The sequence below is a fragment of the Heliangelus exortis genome, chromosome 2 (assembly GCF_036169615.1).
Source record: "Heliangelus exortis chromosome 2, bHelExo1.hap1, whole genome shotgun sequence".
Lineage (NCBI taxonomy): Eukaryota > Metazoa > Chordata > Aves > Apodiformes > Trochilidae > Heliangelus > Heliangelus exortis.
The window spans coordinates 143,843,912-143,867,409 of record NC_092423.1 but is presented as its reverse complement, the minus strand read 5'-3'; the positions used below and the strand labels follow the sequence as shown (position 1 = coordinate 143,867,409).

The following is a 23,498-nucleotide window of genomic DNA, read 5'->3' as shown; positions in this document are numbered from 1 at the left end:
TGACATTGTGCCCACAGTGCCCTGGTACAGGGAGGAGGGGGGCTGTGGCAAACAGGCAATCCAAAGGCTGAAAGCAGCTTATGCCCTTCTGAGTGGAAGGATCAGTCCTTGCTGGCAGAGCCCGTGGCACTGAAATATCTAATTTACGTTCAGGAAAGGGTGAAAAAGGATTAAAAGCAAGAAATCAGGCTTTTTATTTTTCTGGAAGAGAGAGGCAGTTTGATAATAAGCCACTCTCCCGTCGGCAGCTCAGAGTGATGAACTTCCAAGAGCCACATCCCTCGGGATAACACTCTTGGCGAGTGAGGTCGACCCTCTAGAAATCTTGTTAGAGTGTGAAAGCAAATGTCTGTGTGTGAAGGATGCTGAAGCCTCTTTCAGAGTGTGAGGGGCTGACCCTGCAGGGAAGGATGTTTCACAAACCGACCTGCACTGGGATACTTCCATCCCCAGGAGAAAAACACCCTCCCCTCTCTTCACTGCTTCTGCTCCCAGAGGCAACCCCTCTCCTCCAGAGCTCCAAAGACATGTCAAAACAAGTGTCTCTAGAAGACATCAAATCACTATTTTATGAGGCCACGTTTGACACCAAAGATCAAAACCAAGCCTACGTAAAAATCATTAGCAATATATGATTCGGGGAAAAATCAAAAGGGCAGTGAAAGCAGTTATTTGTTTGCCTCTAAAAAGTATGTTTGCAGCCTGATTGTAATAGTCCTGCAGAACCAGAATATGAAAATAACCAGAAAGAAATCTCTGAATACAATACTTCACCATCCAGACTTTGCATAATGTAAACAGTGAATAAATGTTTCTCATGGAAAAGAGGTAAATGAGTTATTTTTAAAATTTATTTTAATGGGTACTCTGTTATTAATAATATATTTAGAGAATTATTTTCAGCTGTGTCCCTAGATCGTAAAATAATTACATGCTCCAGGACAGCAGTAAAAAGATGAGGAACTACATATATCTTAGTGACCAGTTCTATAAATATTCTACTAAAAATTAGTAATCATTGTCATAGCTGGCTCAAGAGAGACTTGTTAACTAATTATAGATCAAGCTTTGCATTAAAATTAAAGCCATTTGCAAGATATTACAGCAAATGTAATGTTCCTGAGAGATAATAGATTGACAGTCTTGGAACCTCAAGTGGCTGTTTAACCCCTGCAGCTCGATCAGTGCAAAAACAAGTTTTCAAACATAGTCTCAAACTGGACTAGGTAGAAATAGTACCTAACCTCAGCTGGGTCATTCCTTGCCCATGGAGTCTGTGACCTCTTAAGAAAACCCAGTTGGGGTGAGCAGGTGATGGGTGAGGTCTGGTCTGAGATCACACCACACACTGCAGAGACCACCAGGACATTTTCACACTTTGAGCAACCCTGCCACACTGAAAAAGCACTTACACACTTTTTTCCTGCCCATCCTATTTGGGACATCACTCAAAATAATGCTGAACCCATTGAATTTCTTGGTCTGCAGACCCTGCAGCAGATGTGCTCATCACAACACAGACTGTCCCCGTAAACTCCTCAGATATTGGAAGATCTTGGCCATTTCTGTCTGATTTTGTGCTTTACAGTACTTTGTGTGATGGGACCTCAATCCATGATTAGTAGCCTTGCCACAATATAAAAAACACAGAGCAATCAATATGCTCCTCAAAGCTGTATTGCAAGAATGTGAAACTTATTTCCTGTTTTAATGCTGCCACAGTCAAGCAGATTTAGTGCATTACATGGGCCTACCAAAAAGACTTCATATGTATTTTAAAATTGTGGAAATGAGAATTGTGGAGCATGAGAAAATGAGAGAGAATACTCACAAATCAATCAGACCTTCTTGTAAATCAAAGAAAGAATGCCTAGGATTTTACCCTGGAACAAAATCTGGGGCTGAGTGGATGAAAAATGTTAAAGTTCAACAAGCACAGACAGGAATCTTTACCACCTTGCACTACAGCTCAATCACTAAAAACAAAATAATAAAAATAACAACAATAATAGCAAGAATAATAACAATTACAATTACAATAATGATAATAATAATAAAGCAATACACAGTGCAACCTTGAACATCAAAAGGACCAAGCAGGCTGCCAAAGAGAGGTGGGTTACTTCCACTTGCTTGATGTTTTTACTCTAGCTAAAATATTATTAATATTTTAGTATGTTGACTGCTGCATATTTTTTCTGGACAAACACCTTTAAAAACCAAGCCCATGAAATACAGATATAAGCCTGGTTGCTCACTGACTGAGATCAATTGCTAGAGAGAAAGCTGTGGAAAAAATGGACAAAAACATGAAGTCAAGATATGCCCTTTTTTTTTTTTTTCATTAATTTGCATTGAATTTTCCATTTACCTATAGAAAACAGAGCATCTGATTGCAAAGAAGCTGGGAGCTAGACTGTAGCATCCAATTACAAGTAATCTGCATCACTAGATACTTCTTTATGTGCCTGAAAACTATTTTGAAACAACAGAAATTAGTTTACTGTGTGCATTTACAGGTACACAAAGAAAGCAAAAATTATGACTGAGCTAGAATTCAGCTCATTATTTGCTATTGTGGCATTAATTATTGAACAGATTCTTATGATACTGTACAATTTAAATCTGCCACTAGCAGTAGTCATTCTTCTGAAGTGAAACCTTAAAATGTAGAGAAATAGCACAACCCAGTGGCTTATCAAAGAATAAACCACCACATAGAGATCAAGTGATACAGACAGTTTGTGTTTTATAGAAAGTCTGGCAAATGTGAGGATGGGAAATTATTCTAGGGTCAGGTAGAAGTAAGAGATCTTTATTCAAATCTCTTTTCTTTATCCAAAATCACTCTAAAAAACTGCTTCTAATTATGCTAGCTATAAAGCCCAGCTGTCACTCCCATGGTATTTTTGTAGAATTATTTAGGATTGTTACTCAAAAATACTTTTTGAATAACACTTTTATTTTGAATAATTTATGCTCTAAATTGTTATTACTATAATTCTATTGCTGTCAAGAATTATTCTGTGTTTCATTCTTCTCTTACATATTTGCTTGGCTCTGCTTTTATTCTCTTGTATAATTTGCATATATCCCAGCAATCATCTGAAATCTAGCTACACTGGCTTACATCCACCTATTTATTCCAAGAAATAGTTGGTGTCTGACAAAAACATACACCCCTACCATCACCATTCCCAAATTAAACCTGGGTGTTTTATACTGTGCTAGAGCAGCACAGGAGAGGAAAGCATCAGCTGCATGGGCCCCAGCCTGTACACAGGGAGGGATAATTTTGGGGGGGCATCTTGTAGCACCCACTGCAGTTCTGGTCCTCAGCTGTGCAACCTGAGGGTCTTGTTGACACCTTTCTGGCTCACAGGTGCAGATCTCCTCACCTGGGTAGGAGGGATGGTGGTGTGGTGGGAGGGTGTTGCATGATGGAGTCGTTTAGGAAGATGGGATGCATTTGGGAGTGCCCTGGGACTCAGGACAGGGAAGGGCTCTCCCATGCTTCACAAACAGTACTTGTCTGGGCCTGTCCATGAGACAAATATCCAAACAGGACTGTTGGACACCTGAAAATGGAGCCCGTGCATGTTAGCACATGGGGAAGGCAAACACTTGACCAAGTCATTAGGAAATACAGTAGAAAACACTGTGCCTTAGTTTTGGCTCCCCAAGGCAAACAGCATATCTTAATTCAGGAAGCACTGCCCTTTTTCCTGGGATGAAGTGCTGACCCCATCCCTTCACAGATGATACAGCTCGGGTGTTCAAATCACAGCAAAACCTGCACAGAATCCAGAACTGGAGTATGGACATGCCAGCTGGGAGGAAGGGAATGGGAATCCCTATTGTCAGTGAAAATTTTTGAAGGAAAAAAAAAAAAAACCCAAAAAATAAAAGGTGATGGTGTCATCAAACATAATAAAAAAATCCCTGGTGGAGAAGTGGCAAATGAAAAACAATGGGAAAAAGCCCTTGAGCTATGCCCCTTGTACCAGAAGTCAGGTCAAAGAGCCTTTGTTGATAGTGTAGCAAACACAGGTCCCCAAAGCTAGAGAGGCATAGATTTCCCTCTATTGATTAGAGGAAACAATGTACCTGTCCTAGATAATTTCCTAAATTAATTCTACCAGAAGATGTTAAAGATAAGAGGTGACCTTGCATGCTGAGTCAGGGTGGGAGACAGGGGGCAGCTGACATTGCCAAGTCCTCTACACCTCAAGTCTCTGAATCTGAATTTTAGCACTGCGTGTGGTTTAGCCACATCAGTTTCCCATCACTGCTAGTCACATGAGTAGCAAAAAAAGGGAATAAAATAACAATAATTAAGTTTTAAAAAATTGTGAGTCAGACTCTGAGCTGTATTTAGTGCTTTTAAACTTTGGTATAGTCCCAGAGAAAAAAATGAATGTAATCTGTTGGGATTTTGTACTGAAAAAAAGCAAAGGTGTCAAAGTCATTGGGGATCTAGGGGTGCCTTTAGAGACAGATACATACAAATAGCCAAAGGAAAAGCTCAGCAGCACTCTGGGCTCCAGGTGCTGATGGGTTGCAAGCAGCATTGCTTTCATGAGATGTAATGTAAAGGCCACATGACACTAACTCTGGAAGAGTGATAGATGTCATTCTCAGTTGTATGGTACCAGCAAAGAGAGTCTCAGCTGGCATTATGCATGAGAAAGTCCCAGACAGTGACCCAGCAGCTGGAGAAATTAATACCTCAGAAATTACGACACCTCTGATGGTGACATACTCAGAGAGAGCTTTAGAAGGAGGGAAATGTCAGAAATCAGCTGGACATTGAACCATGGATGGTTTCCAGCTGGTACATTGGATGTGCTCCTCTGTTTTGAAGGTGTGTTGGGATGTTTATCTTTGTCAGTGTTGCTGTGACATTCACTTTCAGGACTGAAGAGTGTTTCTTGGATGTCAGAACAGAGGGAACAGACAATCTTAAAGCAGTAACATGGTGCATTGCCTCTGCACAGAGGTGAAGCAGTGCAGAACAGGAGTCCTTGCAGAAGGTTGCTTAGAAATCCCTCAAGATTGAAAGGCAACCAAGGATGGAATTGCTTACTGTGGGGTTTCAAGCTGAATGTAACCACCTAAAATCAGGACAAAAGAAAAGGGAAGGAGCTCTTCTCACACACAAGACCTTGGCAGCTCCAGTTTCAGACTGTGTGAAGCAGCCATGCCACTCACATCCTTTCACTCCTCTAAAGCCTGAATGTTGCCTTACCCAAAATCCAAAGTTTGCTTCCCAGTAGTCCTGCTCAGTTACAGCCAAATGTCAGAGATGCCTCAGTTTGATGGGCTTGAGTTTACAAAACTTCAGGATTAAACACACACAAGTCTATGGGACCAGATAGGATCCACCCACGGGTAGAGTTCTCTTCTGGCAGAAGTTCTCCCCAAGGTATTTTCCATCATTTGCCAGCAGTCCTGGCTAACTGGAGAGGTCCAAATACAATGCTCATATACAGAGGCTGGAAGGATGATCCAGAGAACTACTGTCAGCCTGACTCTGGTGCTGGGGAAGGTTATGGAGCACATCAGCTTGAGTGCCATTATGCAGTATGTGCAGGACAACCAGGTGGTCAGGCCCAGTCAGAACGGGTTCAGGAAAGGCAGGTCCTGCTTGACCAACTTGATCTCCTCCTATGACAAGGTGACCCACTTAGAGGATGAAGGAAAGGCTGAGGATGTTGTTTACCTGGACCTTAGTAAAGCTTTCAGCAGAGTTTCACCTGGAGAAACTGGGATGCTCATGGCTTGGACTGGTGTATACTTTTTGCTGGGTAAGAAACTGACTCAGTGGCCAGGGCCAAAGGGTTGTGGGGAATGGAGGTGGTGGTTACTCACAAGAGGTGTATCCTAGGACACTGCATTTTGGGTGGTTCTGCTTATCTTTATCAGTGATCTGGACTAAGGGATCAAGTGCACCCTCAGTGTCAGATGTCACTAAATCATTGCCATGTCTTGTCCTTCAGCCTGGCAGGACTGTTACCTGAAGTCCTTATTACCAACAAAGTAATATCATATCTATGCTCCTCCAGCCTATCTGTAGCACTTGCTAGAGTTTCTTGAAGAATGCAGTGATTCTGATGGTGAATGTGTGGTGCTGAAAGTTGCAGATTCTAGAAGCCTTTTCTGCATAGGAAAAACTTCAAAATACAGTTCAGCTTCTCAGAGCCCTAACCCAACCCCCTGGATTTTACTCCTTCTCCCTTTGCCAAATCATTTATTACAGGAAAGAAGATTATTTCATTCTATTCCTTGCCTCATCCCTCATGAACTTTGTCTTTTCATGTGTATATTACATTCGATTTTTGCCTTCGTCTCACAGCATCTGAATTTATAAAATTTAGGGTTTGTAATGGCTTCAGGCAGATAAAATATGTCATTTACAAATGCCCTGGACTGTGTTTGATATGTTTCCCTTTCTCACTCAGAAGGTGAAGAGTTTCAATAAAATTATGTCCTTTTTCTCTAATTTCCTTCCTTGACTCAGTCTTTTCACTCTCCTTGAAAGCAGAGTGAGTAAGTACTTGGGGACTGTGTAATTCACTTATAATTGAAACAATAGACCATAAAGGCTCCTTGAGAGCAATTACATCTATCGAGCCAACGAGTCAGTTGTGCATTTGCACTAAGTCCAAGTAGTAAAATATATTTATGATTTTTTTTTTTTAATGAAAGTTACTGCTCACTTAGTCTTTAGAGGCAGCACAATGCATCATGAGACAGGGAAGCTTAAATGTGAATCTACATGAGCAGTGTGCGTGACTTGTCATGAAAAAAGAGCACAATATGCTTTGTCTGGGCACGCTGCATCCAACCAAAGAGTTGGTATGTGTGTAATTAGAACCAGTCTGAGGTGTAATGGCTAATCTATAAAAACTAAAGTAAAAATTAAAGTAAATTTGAGACAATGTTTCACAAGCCTAGGCAGTGAAAAAGAGGATAAACTGCATATTACTAAAATTAGAAGAGCTTCAGTTCCTTTGTTTGCTTTTATCTTCAGCTAAATCACAACCTGACACTGCTGACACGTTTAGTTGAGGGCAGAAAAAAGCAATTAGACTGCATTAAGCCATCCATCCAAGAGGGATTCTGGCCAAATAAAATCCTATGCAAGGTGCTGGACTACAAATGCAGGAGCCTGGGATCAGCCCCTGTGTCAGAAACATGAGTGTGTGCATGATCCAGCTATGTCTGTGTCCTGTGTAACCTCTAACCCCAAGCAAGCCATTTAGCAGATTCCAATACCCAAATGGTGTTATACATACCAAGGAGAACAAAGTGCTCTTTTTTTTTTTTTCCCCTCTGCATCTCTGGGGCCATCAGAAGGACACCTGCTCCTTCATTAGGCAGTACAGAGGCTGTAAACTCCATAGGGGCTTTGCAGAGGTGTAGCAGCCCAACACACCTGCAGCATTTAGGAATTTAGCCTCAGGTTGAAAGAGCCAATCCTCCTTGGACAAGACAGAGCCAAGTTCCAAATATATTCAGGGCCTTACTGAGTTGGAGCCTAGAAATCATATGGCCTCAGAGGCTTGGAGTTCCACCCAAGCCAGGCAGCTCCATGGAGTACCTGCAAATCAGTGCAGGAAAGGCTTCCCACTAACCCGGCTGAGCTGCTTCCAGCATCTGGACCCAGAGCCCACATCTCTCTGGAGGCTGCTCAGATTTCTCTGCTGCACCTCTACAGTGTGGCTTTGTAAGGAATCTGTGCTTGATGTGCTTCACATGATGAGGCTTGTTCTTTGCTCTGCCAATATGCTCTTTTCCATGGTGAGTGTTTCAGGTCCCTTTTAAAAGGAAGCATGCATTAAAGTGCTTTTCACAACAAAGATAATTGAGTACATGTACAACATCTATCACAATAAAAGCCAAATCTCAGACAGATACTAGGGCACCATCAAAGTAAAAAAAATAATAAATAGAAGATCATAAAGCTTTCAAGTCCAACCCTTTATGCCAGCACTAAATCCATTAAAAATATTCAAGTGTTTGCACAGCACCTAGTCCTACAGAGTATGGGTACTGCTGCAGCACAAATAAAACTTCCAGCTATTACTCCTAAAAATAATTATCAATGCTGTCATTTGTAGCTCCTTCTCTCTTTTTAAAAACTGCCTTTCTTATTTTTTTGCTTTCTGAAACCCTTTATATTTTTCTATTTTTAAAATTATCAAATAATTGAAAAGAAAATTGAATGTTTTTATAACAAATATGAAGTAACAGCAAACGAGCACATCCCATCCAGGTTATAAAGATGAGGTTTATAATGGCAATGCTGATAGATCATTCCTGTTACCACCTCAGCAGGGCACCACCAGAACATAGTGCTCCACAAAAATGACAGACAGAGCAGTACTGAAAATAACAAGAAATTTCTCAGTAGGCCTGATTGTTTTTACTGTTACATCAATGAGCCAGCCATCCTGGTTTTCTTAGTTTGCTTTTTCATTTGGGTTGGTTTGTTTGGGGATTTTTCAGAGATGGGGAGGATTTTTCAAGACAATGTGGGTGCTTTTATCCGCAGCATTTAAATTTTAATGCTTCCCCTGAATTTTGGGGGAGAAAATACTATTTAAATGCCAGCTTTACAACACAAAGAGAAGAGACAATATAACATTCATGAAGTCATATATTCTTTAAGAGAAACATAGGCTTTTTACAATCTTTTAAGGTTTCTTTCTGCTTCTTCATAGAATAGCAGCAAAAGGACAGGCCACCTGCAACTGTGGATCCATTGAGGAAGGGATGGAGCCTCTTAGCACTTTGATGGATCCAGGCCAGATTCTGTATTTGCAGTGACATTGATTCAAAACTGATCAGTGGGTTTGTGCTGACAGAGTTAATGCTCAGGAAGAAAGCCACCAGTCACCAATCTGGGGACCTCATCCAAGCTTGTGTGTCAGGTGGCCAACCCCACTGACCGTCAGTTTCTGAATCCTACAAGCTGTTACTTCCATGAGCATCCCTGCCATGAGCATCCCCGGCTCCTCCAAGCTTCAGAACCCCTTCCTGTACTGGCTGCTCCTTTGCAGGCATTGCCAGAAGTTTATGAACTTCTTGCAGACACATTGATCTGCTGAATTTAAAAAACAAAACAAAACAAACGAACAAGCAAAACACAGAAACCACCTTAGAGCTCAAAATTTCTTGATTTGGAGTATGTAGGTCCCTCTCAAGTTTCTGAACGACACAATATTTAAGACAACTCACACGGGGTGTCTCAAAGACACGAAATGGCTCCACCCCTGCACCTGAAGAGCTCTGTTCATAAATAAGCTAAAGTTTACAAAACAACTTGGCTGCAAGAAGAGTGTAGTGCAGTGCAGTACAGTACAGCCATTCCACAGACACCAGGAAGAAAAGCACAGGTAAAATGGTTTTCATGAGCTTTTTAAACAAGACAAATCTGGGGTACACTTGCAAGAAGCAGGAGTCTTGAAGAGCTTGAGCTCCTGTTGCCCTGTTGCTCCTGTTGCATTTCAATCCATTAATTGATGAAAATGAATTTGTGAAACCTGCAGGTGTGATGCATCTGTCTGTGCTTCTGTGTGTCTTCTGCACTCCTGCACACAGCTTGCAGACACCCAGAGTCCATGGCCTACTGTGACTGAACAACAAATTGGGATTAGGACAACTGATGTAAATTGTAAAGCCAACTGCAAGATGCCATAAGTGTCTTGCAAAGGTCACATTCCCTTCTCTTCAGGCTTAAACAAAGCTTTGGTCAGGAATGTCATGTGCCTGCTGACCACAGCCCCACTTCTGCTCTCCTGCAGGGCACAGTGGAAACAAACACAAAAATGGGCAGATTGAGGCAGTTCAGAAAATAGCAATGTTTGTTTTGACAACTCCTGACTTCTTCGGCATGAGTTGGTAGGATTTTGCTTGGCTTTAGAACCAGAGTTTCAAAACTCATAATGCCCAAAACGAACATGCCAACAAATTAACACCATTTCAGATGTGGAAAGAAGCTAACCAGAGTAGGAGGGTGGAGGACCTGAGAGATTTTGAAGAACATCCCTAAGGAAGAAATTGCTGCCCTTTCTTCAGGATACTGTTTTGATTCCTTTATGGTTGTTACTGTTGCATGTTCTCCACAGTCATTGGATGTAAGATAATAAAAAACATTAACACAGTGAGAATAGGCAAACAATCAAAATACAATTTATCTGCAGAGGGGGTCTAAAATTATGGAGAGAGGTTCTGTGCTTTCACTTCTTACTTCCTTTTCTTCAGGCTGAGGAAATGGTGTGAGCTGCACCTGCCCTTCAGACTTTCTCTTGCATCTCTGTCTCACCAACTTGCTCTGTGCTTCTGATCCTTCCTCACAGAAACTGCTGCTGACCTGGCAGCTCCTACCTGAGAGCACAGAACTGCAGAAAAAAAGCATTTTTTCTGTTCCCTTACCCTGCCTGATCCCCTTGACCTTTGGCTGTGAATCTGGCTGGCTTCCAGAGAATGAACCTGGTGATAAGGGAAGGCGGAAAGGATTTGGAATGCAAAGATACAGTGTGACACTGGGCATCAACACGGAAGGTTATGTCACTGCTGTGATGCTGGCATGAGACCAAAGGGCAACGAAGTAGTACAGACTCAACCATACAGTTGCACTTTATCTCAATTTTTGGAAATGGTCACACTAAATATTCAGTTAAAAAAAAGAGTAATAGTGCTAACTGAAGAAAAAGTGGAAATTATTGCTTTAAAAACATTATCAATGCAAATACAGTGGGAAGTTTAAAAATATCCTATAAGATCAGAACAGAGTAGGCATAAAAAATAAAAATAAAGCCACCTCCTGTTTCTTGCTGCTAGAACTGTCTCCTGCCCTGCTGGGGGGACTGACAGAAGGCAGGGAATTGGGCAGGCTCCTTGGGATCCACAGTGCAAGAGGGGAACTCAAACCACAGCACTTACTCCAAGGTGTGATGAGAGGTAACTCTGCCCTTCAAAAATGCCTGCTAGCCTCATCCTGAGTTTTCATAGCCTTACCAGTAACATGCCCCAATATACATAGGTATCTTCCTAATTGCTAATTGTTTCCTAATGCCTAAGCAAGGTTGCACTTAGAGTAAACACACTCCTATGTAGTCCTCGTGTCCTTGGCCTGGGGAACAAATGCTGAGTATCCCTTGTGTAGCACTGTTCTCTGTTTGGAGCCTGTTTCCCCATCCAGGTTTGATGTTCTCTTTGGAAAACTGACCAACTCCAATTCAGTCACCCTTTCTAGATGCTGCTGTCTTAAATCTCTTAGCACTCCTGTCACCCTCACTGAGCTCTCTCCGATATACACAAATGTATGCATGCACATATGGACATTACTTAAAAGTAAGTGTACTCAAAATGGGACACATTCCCTAGGAAAGGCCTTGCCCCTACTAAATAGAGTGGAATAACAGCCTTTCATCTCTTATATGTGACATAAATGAGAATGGCTCAAAAGCATCTTACCTGTTGGCTTACATTCAGCCTCTGATCTAATACAGCCCTGTGCTCTTTTTCTTAACTATACTGAGGTTACACCAATATTCACCATTTTTTAAAAAATATTATTTCATTTTTTTTCACAGGTGAAACACTTTTCAATCACTGTTACTGAGTTTTAGTTTCTCAGTTACAGCCTCTTTCTCAATGCTATCACAGTTACTAGAATTCTAACACTGTCTTCCAAAACACTTGCATCCCTACCCAGAATGTTATTTTTTGCAAAATGTGAAGTCGAATGCTCTGTATCACTAGGAAACTTAGCAACAAGAACATCCAGCCTTCTGGAATTGGGACAGACCTGTCAGCCCCCAATGACCTTGATGGTGGAATGTAAATAATTTATAAGTTCTCTTTCAGCATGCCTTTTACAGGCAGTGACACTCCCAGCCTTGTAGCAATTTGCTCTGAACAAAGATGTTCCTCCTTCTCAGATATTTAGCTCATGCTTTTCTCCAGCTGGTAGAGGCCTCCTCATGTCTGATCACAGAAAGTGGCCTCAGGGACTTGATGTGCTGGATTTTGTCTTGCTGATCCAGATGATGCTGGGATATCATCTGGATTAAGCAGTGCTCATCTAGACCAGTTTTCTTTGTCTGTCAGGAAGGACATTACACAGGGTTATGCCAAGATTTTTACTACAGCCAAGACAAAACTTTATCCACTGGGATAAAGAACTAAGCTGAATTCATGTGATATGTCTCATTCTTAACAAATCCACGTTGGCTGCTTCTCATAGGCTTATAATCCCCTAGGGATAAGTAAATAATTAGTTTCAATATCTTCCCAAGTATCGGAGCTGCAATGTTTGATTTACAGTTGTGGGTTCTCCCTTCCCCTGTTTCTTTAAAGACATAATTTAAAACAAATCAGCAGAGCTGCCATGCAGGTTACACCCATACAAATGGATGGAACAATGCAGGAAAAGTTCCTGGGCACTGGGGCTGAATCCTCCCTATCTCACACTTCAGGAAGAGTGATGGCTTTCTCCTGCCAGCTCGTGTTTTCCCAGATAATGCCTGCACACCATGCAAGAGCTACTGCAGTCTGGATGAGGCCATCCTGGTTTGGACAGTAGAAGTTTAAAACTATACTGTAGCCAACCACGCCAGTCAGCCCTGAGCAAGAAAATGTTCCAAATGTTCTTTATTCTGTAGATTTTGCTGATGGTGTTTATTTTGTAGATTTTGCCTCATTGCCAGGAAAAAAAAAGAGCAGCAGAATACTTAGAGATCTGAAATAATTAACCAAGTAGGTAAATGTAGGAATATGAACCACTTCACCCCCAGTCATTTTGGGAAATGATGGATGCAAAAGGTTTTTGTGTCTTTCATATATCCCCATCAGCAGGGGTCTGGCGGAGTAAAACAGCAACACACAGAGTCCTTTAGGACAACAGCTCTGTGGCTGGGACTGGATCACTGCTCTCCATCCAGTTTGTTTTCTACACCTGAAGGTTTTGAGAAGAAATTTGGATGGGGTACAGCTAACTGCAGCGATTAATTCACAGCCAGTCTCTGAGGCTACATTAAGCAATGTTTCCCACAATGTTTCCAATTAATTTTTAGGTAATAGTGGTGCATGGCATTCTGCAGAGAATGGTGAAGGCTGGTAGAGGTCCATCCATCAAAAAATTATGGGAACCATGGTCTCCATGGTGTTCACAGATGTTGTTCTCATCTAGGGAAACATTACAGAGAAAAGTTAACATAGCAAGACAAAAGATACATCAGAGTAAAGATTACTAGCCTTATAATTAAAAGAGGGCAAAAAGCATATCTATTCAGCAGAGACAGCTGAGCAATAACTAAAGATAATATAATTACAGTCTAAAACCAGGGTTTTTTTTTATTATTTTTCATTTTCCAGTGAGACTGATGACTGTATTGCAGAGGACTCAGAAGTGAGCGGAGACAATGATCTCCAGCAAAATCCTTCTGACACGTGTAGTAGCAGAGCAGAAGTGTGACAAGAGTGAGATGTGATGGCAGGTTTGACTCTCTAGGATGGGATCAGAGCAGAGGCAAAGCCCTAGTGCAGATCCACGTGCAAATTCTGCTCCAAATGGGCACACCAGCCCACAAAAAGGCAGCTGACAATAAAGTCTAGAATAAGACAAATTAGAACAATCAGTTGTAAAAATAGAGAAAATTCGGTGTTCTGAGTAAGGGACTGAAGTATCAAAGATTTTTCTAAGTAAGTTTTCTTCCACATGCTCCCCATGTGTGAAACAGTCAATGAAAACTTCTCAAGGGCAAACCTTGCCTGACCAGCCCCATGTGATGAGCTGAGGGGCAGTTTGAGAGAAAGCTGAGCTTCCCAGTTCAAGTCCTTTGGCAGTCTGACCACAACCAGGCACTGACCGGGGCTGCCGGGGGCTGTGTATGGAGAGGCCTGGGCTGCCCCGTGCCAGTCCCAACCGGTCCCATCCAGTCCAAGCCAGTTCCAGCCGGTCCCAGCCGGTTCCAGCATCCACACCGCAGGACACAGCTGAGCCCCTCAACCAAACTGGGGGCACTGGGGGAAGGAAGGGGGGAAAGAGGTTTCTGAAAGGGCCAAAGGCGGCAGAGGCAGAGGAGGAGGAAGCCAAGGAGGGAGCAGCAGCAGCAGAGGGAGCCCGAGGGAAGGAGGAGGAGGAGGAGGAGGAGTTGGAGGGCAGAAGGTGCTGCAGTCCCGGAGCAGGGATCCCCTGCAGCCCTGGAGAGCCCCCGCTGGAGCAGAGACCCACCCTGCAGCCCGGGGAGGGCCCCAGGCCGCAGCAGGGGGATATTTCCTGCAGGAGCTGCGGCCGTGGAGAGCCCAGGCGGGAGCAGGTTGTCCCTGAAGGACTGCAGCCCGGGGAAGGGCCGGCGCTGGAGCAGGGAGAGGTGTGAGGAGGGAGGAGCGGCCGAGAGGGGCTGGGATGGACTGAGCGCAACCCCCAGCCCAGCCCTGCGGCCCTGGGGGAGAGGAGCCGGGAGGGAAGGGGTAAGGGTGGGGATGGGGAAATGTATGGGAGGAAGGTGTTGTTTTAGTTTTTTGGGGATTGTTTGTTTGAGGAGCGGCAGAGAGGGGCTGAGATGCTCTGACTTGGCTGAAGAGCCCTCAAGGAGGGGCAGCAGAAGGGCAGGTGCGGATCTGTCGCTGGTGACCAAGTGACGGGACACATGGGAATGGAATAAAGCTGTATCCCGGGAAGTTCAGGTTGGACACTGGGATAAGGTTCAGTAAGAGGGTGGTGAGTCGCTGGAACGGACTCCCCAGGGAAGTGGTTATGGCACCAAGCCTGTGGAGTTCAAGAGGTCTGTGATTCCATGAGTGTCTGGACAATGCTGTTAGTGCTATGGGTTGGATTCAGGTAGCCCTATGAGAAGTAGGCAGCTGAGTCCCATTCCACTAAGGATGTTCTATGATTCTGTGACCATAAATTCCATTCCCACTCCCTGTGCCACTTGGGGGGAGAGTAAAGAGTGAAGCTGGGCTTCAGAAAGGTGAATGGGAAAGAATAATTTTATTTTTTTCTCTTTGTTTCTGACTACCTGAGTCTATTTTAATTACCTCCAGGTGAAATTAATTTACCGCAAGTGGAGTCTGTTTTTCTTGTGATGATACTTGGTAAATAATCTCCCTGTCCTTACTTTACACTTTTTCATCTTTTTCTCTCTGCTGTCCTGTTGAGGGAGAGCGAGAGAGAGAACAGCTAAAGGGGTGCTGGCTGCTGGCCAAGGCTAACCCACCACACCCAGATCAGATTGACTTCAGGACAACTTTCATGTCAGTCTCCCACTGCAGTTTCCCCTGGAGCTGAGGAAGCCTGAGCTCACCAGAGGAGGGAAGCTGAGCTGCAAAACTGGAACTCTGGATCATGGGGATGCAACCAACAGCTCAATGTCCAGCTGCAAGCTGGCAAAGGACAACCCAAAAAATCCAGCACAGGGCTCCAAGCACAGCCATCGGCAACCAGGAAGGTGACACAAAGTGCACCCTCTGCAAACTGGCAGGGGATTGTAAAGTGGAGGGGGGCAAACAAGAAGAGGGGGCTGACATAATGAATGGCTGCACTTCTACCAACAGAGACAGACCATGAGAAACCCAAGGATGGGGCCAAACCTCATCAGGTTCAAGAAGGAAAAGCACAGAGCTCTGCACCCAGGGCAGAAGAACCCCTTGCATCAGCACAGGCTGGGGAAAGCTGGCTGAGGAAAGCTGGCTGAGGAACAGCCCTGCTGGAAGAGGCCCAGGTGCTGGGGCTGAAGCCATCTGAAACAAGAACCAGCATCTCACTGCAGAGAAGGCAAAGTGCAGAGAGGACTGCAGGTAAGGGATGGGATCCCTTCTCTGCCTGCCACTGGCAAGGCCACTCTGCAGGTGCTGAGTGCTCAGGGGAGGATTCTCACTTCAAGGAAGATGCTGAGGAACCAAGCATTGTCCAGCCCTGGGCTACCACGGTGGTGAAAGGCCTCAGGATCATCAACCACAGGGAGAAACTGAGGCACATGGACCTCTTTTCTCCAGAAAAAAAGCTAGGAAGAATCTATGAGCTGCCTACAGCTACCAAAATGGGAGCTATAAATACAGTCAAGAAAAACTTTATCAGTATTAGGGGACAATATAAGAAAGAGTGAAAGCCACAAAAAGCAGCATGGAAAATTCTAGCTAGACATGATGGTGAACTTTTTCACTAGGAGGGTGGTGAAGCCATCTGACCATGACTGAGAGACTCCATGGATGCTTTAAGTGTGTAATGACTGGCAAGGCTGAAGGGACATCTCAGAGACCTGTAGTTTGCAGCTATGGTCACAAGAAAATGCTATCATCCATCCAGCCTCTCTGAGAAACTGTGATCACATCTGACTGACCAAGTTCAGAAAAGACAAATTCAGTACGGACTGGGTAAAAGGAAGAGCTTTTTGAAGGACCATGGGAATGGAGCACCTATTTTATAATGTCCCGTTTCATAACAAGTCTTGTTTAGTCTGGCAGAAGAGTGGCTGCAAGGGAACATGAGTGCTTTCCATAAATACAGCAGGGAGGGAAACACTGGGGAGAACTATTTAAGTGAAAAGCCAGTTCTGGTGCAAAAACAAGTGGTATAAAGTGACCAGGAAGAAAATTAGTCCAAAACATGTCTAAGCAGGGATGTCCTAAAGCTGCCTAATAGCTGCAGTGTGTTAAGGGGGGGACATCCAAACTACTGACAGAGTTTGACAGGTTTTGAACTGGATCATGTGGCTGTTTTTAACAGCAGATGGTGGGACTCAGTCACCCAGGAGCAGCTCTGCCTCTGGCCCTGCAGGACTGGTGTGTTGGAGGGCAGAGATGCTGCACCTCCCCATGCTGTTCTGCCATCAGGACAAAATTACACTGCTTTTAAAACTGCTTTAGTAAACACAGTCGACCGTTTTCTTTTGCTTTCACAAATTTCTTGGTAATCTCAGCACTGTTCTTCCTTCTTTGTTTCCCTGGTGTCCTGGGGAGAGACTGTAGTCCAGCCAAAGGACCAACGCCTTCTGTGCTTTATCCTCTATTTTTTTCCAGCACCATCTGACAATATGTACAAGTTATTCCCTTGTCTTTATCTCCCTGTTCTCTCATCCTTATTCCTTATCTTCTGCTCTGTGCTACACCTGCTTCATCTTTTCTGTCATCCCAGATTTCTAACTTCAACTCCCAGCTCTTTTTCCAGCACCATTTACCACTTTCCTCCCAACTCTTCCTGAAGAGGGTTTGATATTACTTACCTGCAAATTGATACTACATAGGAATCTATACCTACCAGATTCTGTGTGGAGTGTGTGCCTAACAAGAGTGTCATATGATGGAGAACATGAATGAAACAAGAGCAGATGTACATTGATAAATGAAGTGTGGCTCAGGGACCACAGCTGCTCATTTCTATGAATGAGACCATCAAAGACTCCAGGAGAATTGTAAGGTGTGTGCTGAGGGGCCATAGAATCAGCAAACCTGAATTTGCCTTTCTTTTTGAGTTGTCAACCTCCCAGCTGGAAAAAAAGTCCTGGATTTACTGTCCCTTGCTACTTGGCTCCTTCTATGTGTGACTGTTGTCTGGTGTGTTCAGTGTTCAAAATAGTTGCCAGTGTGCTCACTAAAGAGCAAAACACATCCTGCTCTGAAAAGCATGTCAGCTAAAAGTCAAGCAGAGAAACACAATGATTATGTGCCCTAAAGAGAACACTTAAGGTCTGGTCAAGTGGATGCTCTCCAGGCTCTGCTGACTGGAACTGTATTGATTCCAGTGGGATTGACCTCCTGAAGGCACAAGCAGCTTGAAGTTAAGCAGTCACCTAACACCTATGACATGGCACTGAAGTTCTATGAGCAACTGAATCCAGCTCTGTGTGTCTTAATCTGGCACTGAATTGCCCCTGAGCAGACCTAGAGTTAAATACTCTCATATGCAGCTGAAGAAACCAAACAATCTGGTTTTGCAGGCTCCAGAGTTTCAGTGAAACACTGGCAACTTGCTATTGATTATCCGCTGAATACAACACAGGCCCAGAGCAAAAGAAAACACTTATGTCTCCAGAGAGGAGCAAAAGCAAAGTCTGAGTGAAAAATGATAAAGGCAGGTGACTGTTAATTGATTTATATCACAGGATACAGGGGCTGGAGACTTTGATGCTGTAAGAAAACAGTGCTAGAAATGTCCTGAACTGAAACAGGACCAACTTTGAAAGAAAACAAAGTGTTCACTGGCTCAGAGATGTGATATTAACTTGGCTGCTGATTCAATGGATCAAAAATTGCATTGATCTAATGCCTCTGACTTTCCACATTATGTCCAGGCAATCTAAACTAAGTACAGCTAGACTGCAAGATTGCTGCCTGACAAATGCTTTTTTTTTCCTTAATGGAAAATTTTGCCTCCATTTTTCCAATGGTCCAAAACATCCTCTGCTTCCCACATTGTGAGAAGAAAACAAAGCTCAGCTGTCTTTGGCCCGAGATGTGGCGACATGCCAGAAAGTTTCTCAAGTTGTGAAATGTCTCAAATCAACACATTCTACCACTGAAGAGAGAGGAAAAACAGTTTCTAAACCATATGAAATATTCATGGCAAGCATCTTGTGAGATACCATCTGGTTAGATCAAACCAGAGCAGAGCTGATAGTGACATGGAAACACACTGGATAGAAAGCAGGATGATGTCACTTGAAGTTTCATTTTTTCATGACCTACAAAATACCACTGCAAAACCAGGAAGCATCACTTCAGGAACAATTATCTTTTCAAACAAAGAATATTCCTGAAGAGAAATGTTGATCCTTTGGGTCTGTTATTAGGAAAATCATAATGTGCTTCAGATAAGATCACACCTCTCATGAAGGCATTGACAATTTAATTGCAATTTAATATTTGCAAAGTGCCTACAAAAGAGAAAACAACCCCAAAACTACTGGACAAGCATTTCCACAGCAAGAATAAACAAAGGGCAAACCCTGGTGCAGACATCGTGATCTCCCAGCATTTTGCATTTATATTTGTAGAAGTAAATATGTCCTCTTTTCCCTAAAACCATTGTTCACAGGGCATAGAACTGGCACTTGGAAGACCTGAGTTATCCTCCTGCGAGAGCTACTTTAGTGATATATGACCTTGAGACAAACATTTTCGTTCTGTTACTGCTTCCCCTCCCCCTTTCAGCCTATTGCAGACAGAGACAGTTTTACTGTGCCTTATACAATGGGGCCTTTAGGTGCTATTGCGATGTAAATAGTGGCAGCACAGGTGCAATTGCAAGTGGAATATGGCTTTTATTATCCAGTTACAAGGTCACTGTTGGGTGAAAGGATTGCTGCATAAAACATCACCGAGCCACCAGCCTATGGCTGCCTCACAGTTATATTATAATGTTATTTCAAAGGCAGGGAAATATTTGAGGCTTTCCCAAAACTGCCAGGTTTCCAGAGCGTCAGAAGTAAAATGGCTCCGTGCAGGTGAGTATGAACACAAAGGTGCTTAAACTGCTGGGGCCCTCCCTGTCACTATGGTTTGCAATTTACCCATTCCTTTTCTGAAGGTTAACTGAGCTTTGTGACACCTTGGAGGATAAAACAATATTGTACCCAGTTCTGCAGAGGGGGAAGATGAAGGAGGCAGACATGAAATGGCTGTCTTGGAATGGCAGAGCTGGGATCAGGACCAGGGTAATCTCCATTCACTCACTACCCTGTGTACCTTGTGATAAAATTAAAATGCTACCACTTTAACAGCTGTGTCAGTCACACAGTATGGGTTCTGCACTGGCTTTGAAAACCAGGGAAGAGAGCATCAAATGTTCCAGCCCACTTAATTTGAAAGCTGCCTATAATAAACCCTTGGGAACATGTGAAACAGACAGGTCAAATTACATAGTTACACAAATATCACTGGATTTCTGGCATTTAGGAATAAAAGGCTTTCGTCTGTTTAATTTAAAAGTGCCAAAAACATGCATGCAGTATGTTAAATCTAACATTAAATGCTTTTCTTTTTATATTTTCCAAAAGCTTAACTAGAGAGAATTTATACACAGCACGACAAAACTTTCCCTTAATAACATAAATATCTATGCATAAGTAATTTGGCACAATGTGCCGTTGCAAAACATTTTATATTGAGTAAAATGACAGTTCTTATCTGGCCCTTATATAGAAACCCTTAAAGAAACAATCTATCAGCCTTTAAAAGCCCTCTCTATTCCTCACTTTCCCATCTGTCTTATTTATAGCTCTCCTTTGTGAAGCCCTCCAAGATCTAAGAATAAAAAGTACTCATAAAAACCTCTTGTGAGCCGGGATTTGAAGTCAGCTGTGCTTGTGGATGTTATGCATATGAAGGAAAGGCTTCCATGCAAACTAAAAATCAACCCTATGTCAGTGTCCCTGTCAACAATTCTGCTTTAAACCAGCACTCACTCAAACTCTGGATAAATGCATGAAAACGTCTCTTAGCCTTCCTCCCACTTCCTCCCATTTTCGGCAGGCAATTCAGTGCATGTGTGAGCAAGGATTCTCTCTCCCTGTTTTCCCTTATTGCACAATTGACTTTCATGGGCCTCTTTGGCAGCTCCAGCCCTTTTGGAAAGCAGAGTTTATTCCTCCCCTCCTCTTTCAGCCTGGCGTTGAGGACGAGCTCTGTGGCAGGGACTGGATGCTGAAGAATGTCAACGCCAGAAGTGGTCTTTGTCATGGAAATCAGGCACCGGATTCCGCATTGTCCCTACAGAGGGAGAGACTTGCTTTTTTTGTTACCTCTCCCTTTCTTCGAGGTTTCATTTGAACGGGTGGGCTCTGGCTCTCTAATGCCTCCTGAGTGCCAGATCCATCCTCAGGACTGATTTCTCCATCTCCTCCCTCACCTACCTTTGTTGTCATTACAGCCTTATCTTGCCATTTTTAAGATTTTGTGGATAAAAATGCCAAATAAATGTATTTTATATGAACTTACTCAAGGCAAGGAATGTACCTACACCAGTGTGTGGCATACAAGCATTGATAACACCATTTATCCTGGGAGGAAAGGAAGTACTGTCCCTGCCAAACTGGAGGGCAACAAGAGATGCAGGAAGGAACCAACTTCCCTGGGGATTTGCTGGTGTCATAGTGATATACATACCCTTGGTAGCATATGTATCTATACCCTTCCCAAGAGTTTGCAGTTCTAAGTCTTCCTCTTGATTTGACTGAACAGGGAATTTGTGGGGGGACCACTAACACAGACATTGCAGTTTTCCACCATTACAAATATGAAAGCCCAAGTTCTGGTGTCTTAATATGGAGCAGCTCATGTCTGAGAGTCACACTGGCCCCGGGTGGCTCCTCAGGTTGCTGCTGACTGGTCGAGCTCATCCCTTGCACAGAGCTGGTTACAGTCAGCCTTGTCCTTTGGAGATTGGAAGAAAAGAGACCCATCAAAAAGCGAGCTCCAGCAGAGCTGGCACCAACCATAACTGCTGTGCAAAGCCAGCAGATCCACACGTGGGCTCACCAGGATGAACTGGCACTACCCTCACCAGGTGGGTCAGCACCAACCCTTGTGCACACCATGCTGCACCTGTGCAAGAGGTGCCTTGCACCCCAACACGCTGCTCTGAGCATCACCAAATTTGAGCGTTTCCTCAGCAGTCGGAAATACTAAATCCAGGTGGGCTGATGGAAATGAGTACATCATAAATTCAGTGATAATTAAGAAGCTCTCTTTAGAATTATTTATTTATTAGATCTCTGCCTTCAAATGAGCAGGACCCAGACCATGTATGAGTTTGCCCTGCAGATCCTGGTCTTGTGGTAGGATTTAAACTGTTTTTTTAATGCTTTGAGAGAAAGTTATAATGAATTTCAAGGGCAGGGGAACTGCATCCATGACTTTTTATCCACCTTCAGGAAGGGTTTGGTGAGTCCATTTCTGTACGTATTTCTGATAAATACTGAACTGTATTTCTGAATATTTATTTTAAAAAAACATTTGAAACTTGTTCTGGAGTTCTGACAGATAACGTGGCACACATAAAGTACACTGTGTGTAGGGTAGATGAAAGACACAGCCTAAGTTCTAATTGATGGTGTATTTAAACACCATGCCCTCACACTTATCTCAGTGTACACCCTGCAGTACACACCGTGCTGTTCGTGCACTCACCTTTCACAAAACAAGGTACAAACCCAAAGGCATCTGCTCCACCAGCCTTGTGCAGAAGGTTGCGTGCTGCACGTGCATAACCTCTCCATGGCTGACAGTGGTTAAAGGATTTACACATAAAAAATTTATGCACATTGTGCACCGGGGCACTGAGATGTGCAGCTTTCCCTATGCAGTATACAGGACATGTATGGTATCCGTGCCAAGTATTTTTTTGAAAGTAAATTCCCATATGCTCCCCAGACAACAGGAACATGTTGGAAGTTGTGTGACTGGGAGAGCAGCTTGGTCCTCAGGGAATGCTGAAGCTCAGTGAGGTAACACAAACGATGGAAGGGTGCAGGGGAACTGCGAGGGCAGCAGCACGGCCCGTGCACAAGTGTGCAGAGAAAAGGCAGCGTTTCACGTGTCAAGATTTTATTTCCCATGATGGAGAGAAGGGAGGAACTCGCCTTGCTGCAGAGTATGAACGCACATGTCCTCCCTCCCTCCTTCCCACCCAGGGGCTGGTGGCCTCTCCCTCTTCTCTCCCTCTCCTCTCCCTCTCCTCTCCTCTCTCCTCCTCTTCTCCCCTCCCCTCCTCTCCCTCTCCTCTCCTCTCCTCTCCTCTCCTCTTGTCCCCTCCTCTTCCTCTCCTCTCCTCTCCTCTCCTCTCCTCCCCTCCTCTCCCCCTCCTCTCCCTCTCCTCTCTTCTCCTCTCCTCTCCTCTTTCCTCTCCTCTCCTCTCCTTCTCCCCTCCCTCTCCCCTCCTCTCCTCCACAGCAGCCCCGTGCGGCGTCTCTCCCGCTCCTGCCCCACATCCCTCCAGCTCTGCTCCCACCGCCTCAGCTCCCTCGCACCCACTTCCCTCTCCCTCCACCTGCACGTTCCGACACCACCCACCCCGCCCTCCCTCCCTCCCGCATCGCCCGACACCATTCCCAGGGCTGCAGGGGGGGGGTCGGGGAGGTGAAAGCCGCGCCCCGCACACTGCTGGTGGCCGCCAGCACACGAAGCGCACAGGGTGTGCAGGTGGACATGCACCACGCACGCATACCCCATACCCCACACCCCGCGCAGCATCCGCCACGCACCCCCTGCGCACCGGGCACGCCGCATAGGGCACCCCCTGCACACCGAGCACCCCGCACCCCCTGCGGACCGGGTACCCCGCACCGGGCAACCCCCGCGCATCGGGCACCTCCTGCGCACCGGGCACCTCCCGCGCACCGGCCACTCCGCAGCGGGCACCCCGCATCGGGCAACCCCTGCGGGACCGGGCAGCCGGCACCCCCTGCGGACCGGGTACCCCGCATCGGGCACCCCCCCGTGCGCACCGGGCACCCCCCGCACCCACTCCCCTGCCGCCCCTCCCCCCC

At 44.5% G+C, this 23,498-nt stretch overlaps 1 long non-coding RNA gene across 1 annotated transcript; it reads left to right on the top strand.

Annotated features, from left to right (window-relative positions):
- Positions 1–15,356: 15,356 nt before the first annotated feature.
- LOC139793568 (uncharacterized) lies at positions 15,357–20,948 on the top strand. Its single transcript, XR_011724653.1, has 2 exons — positions 15,357–16,276; positions 16,332–20,948. It is a non-coding gene; the product is annotated as an uncharacterized lncRNA (long non-coding RNA).
- The last annotated feature ends 2,550 nt before the right edge of the window (positions 20,949–23,498 follow it).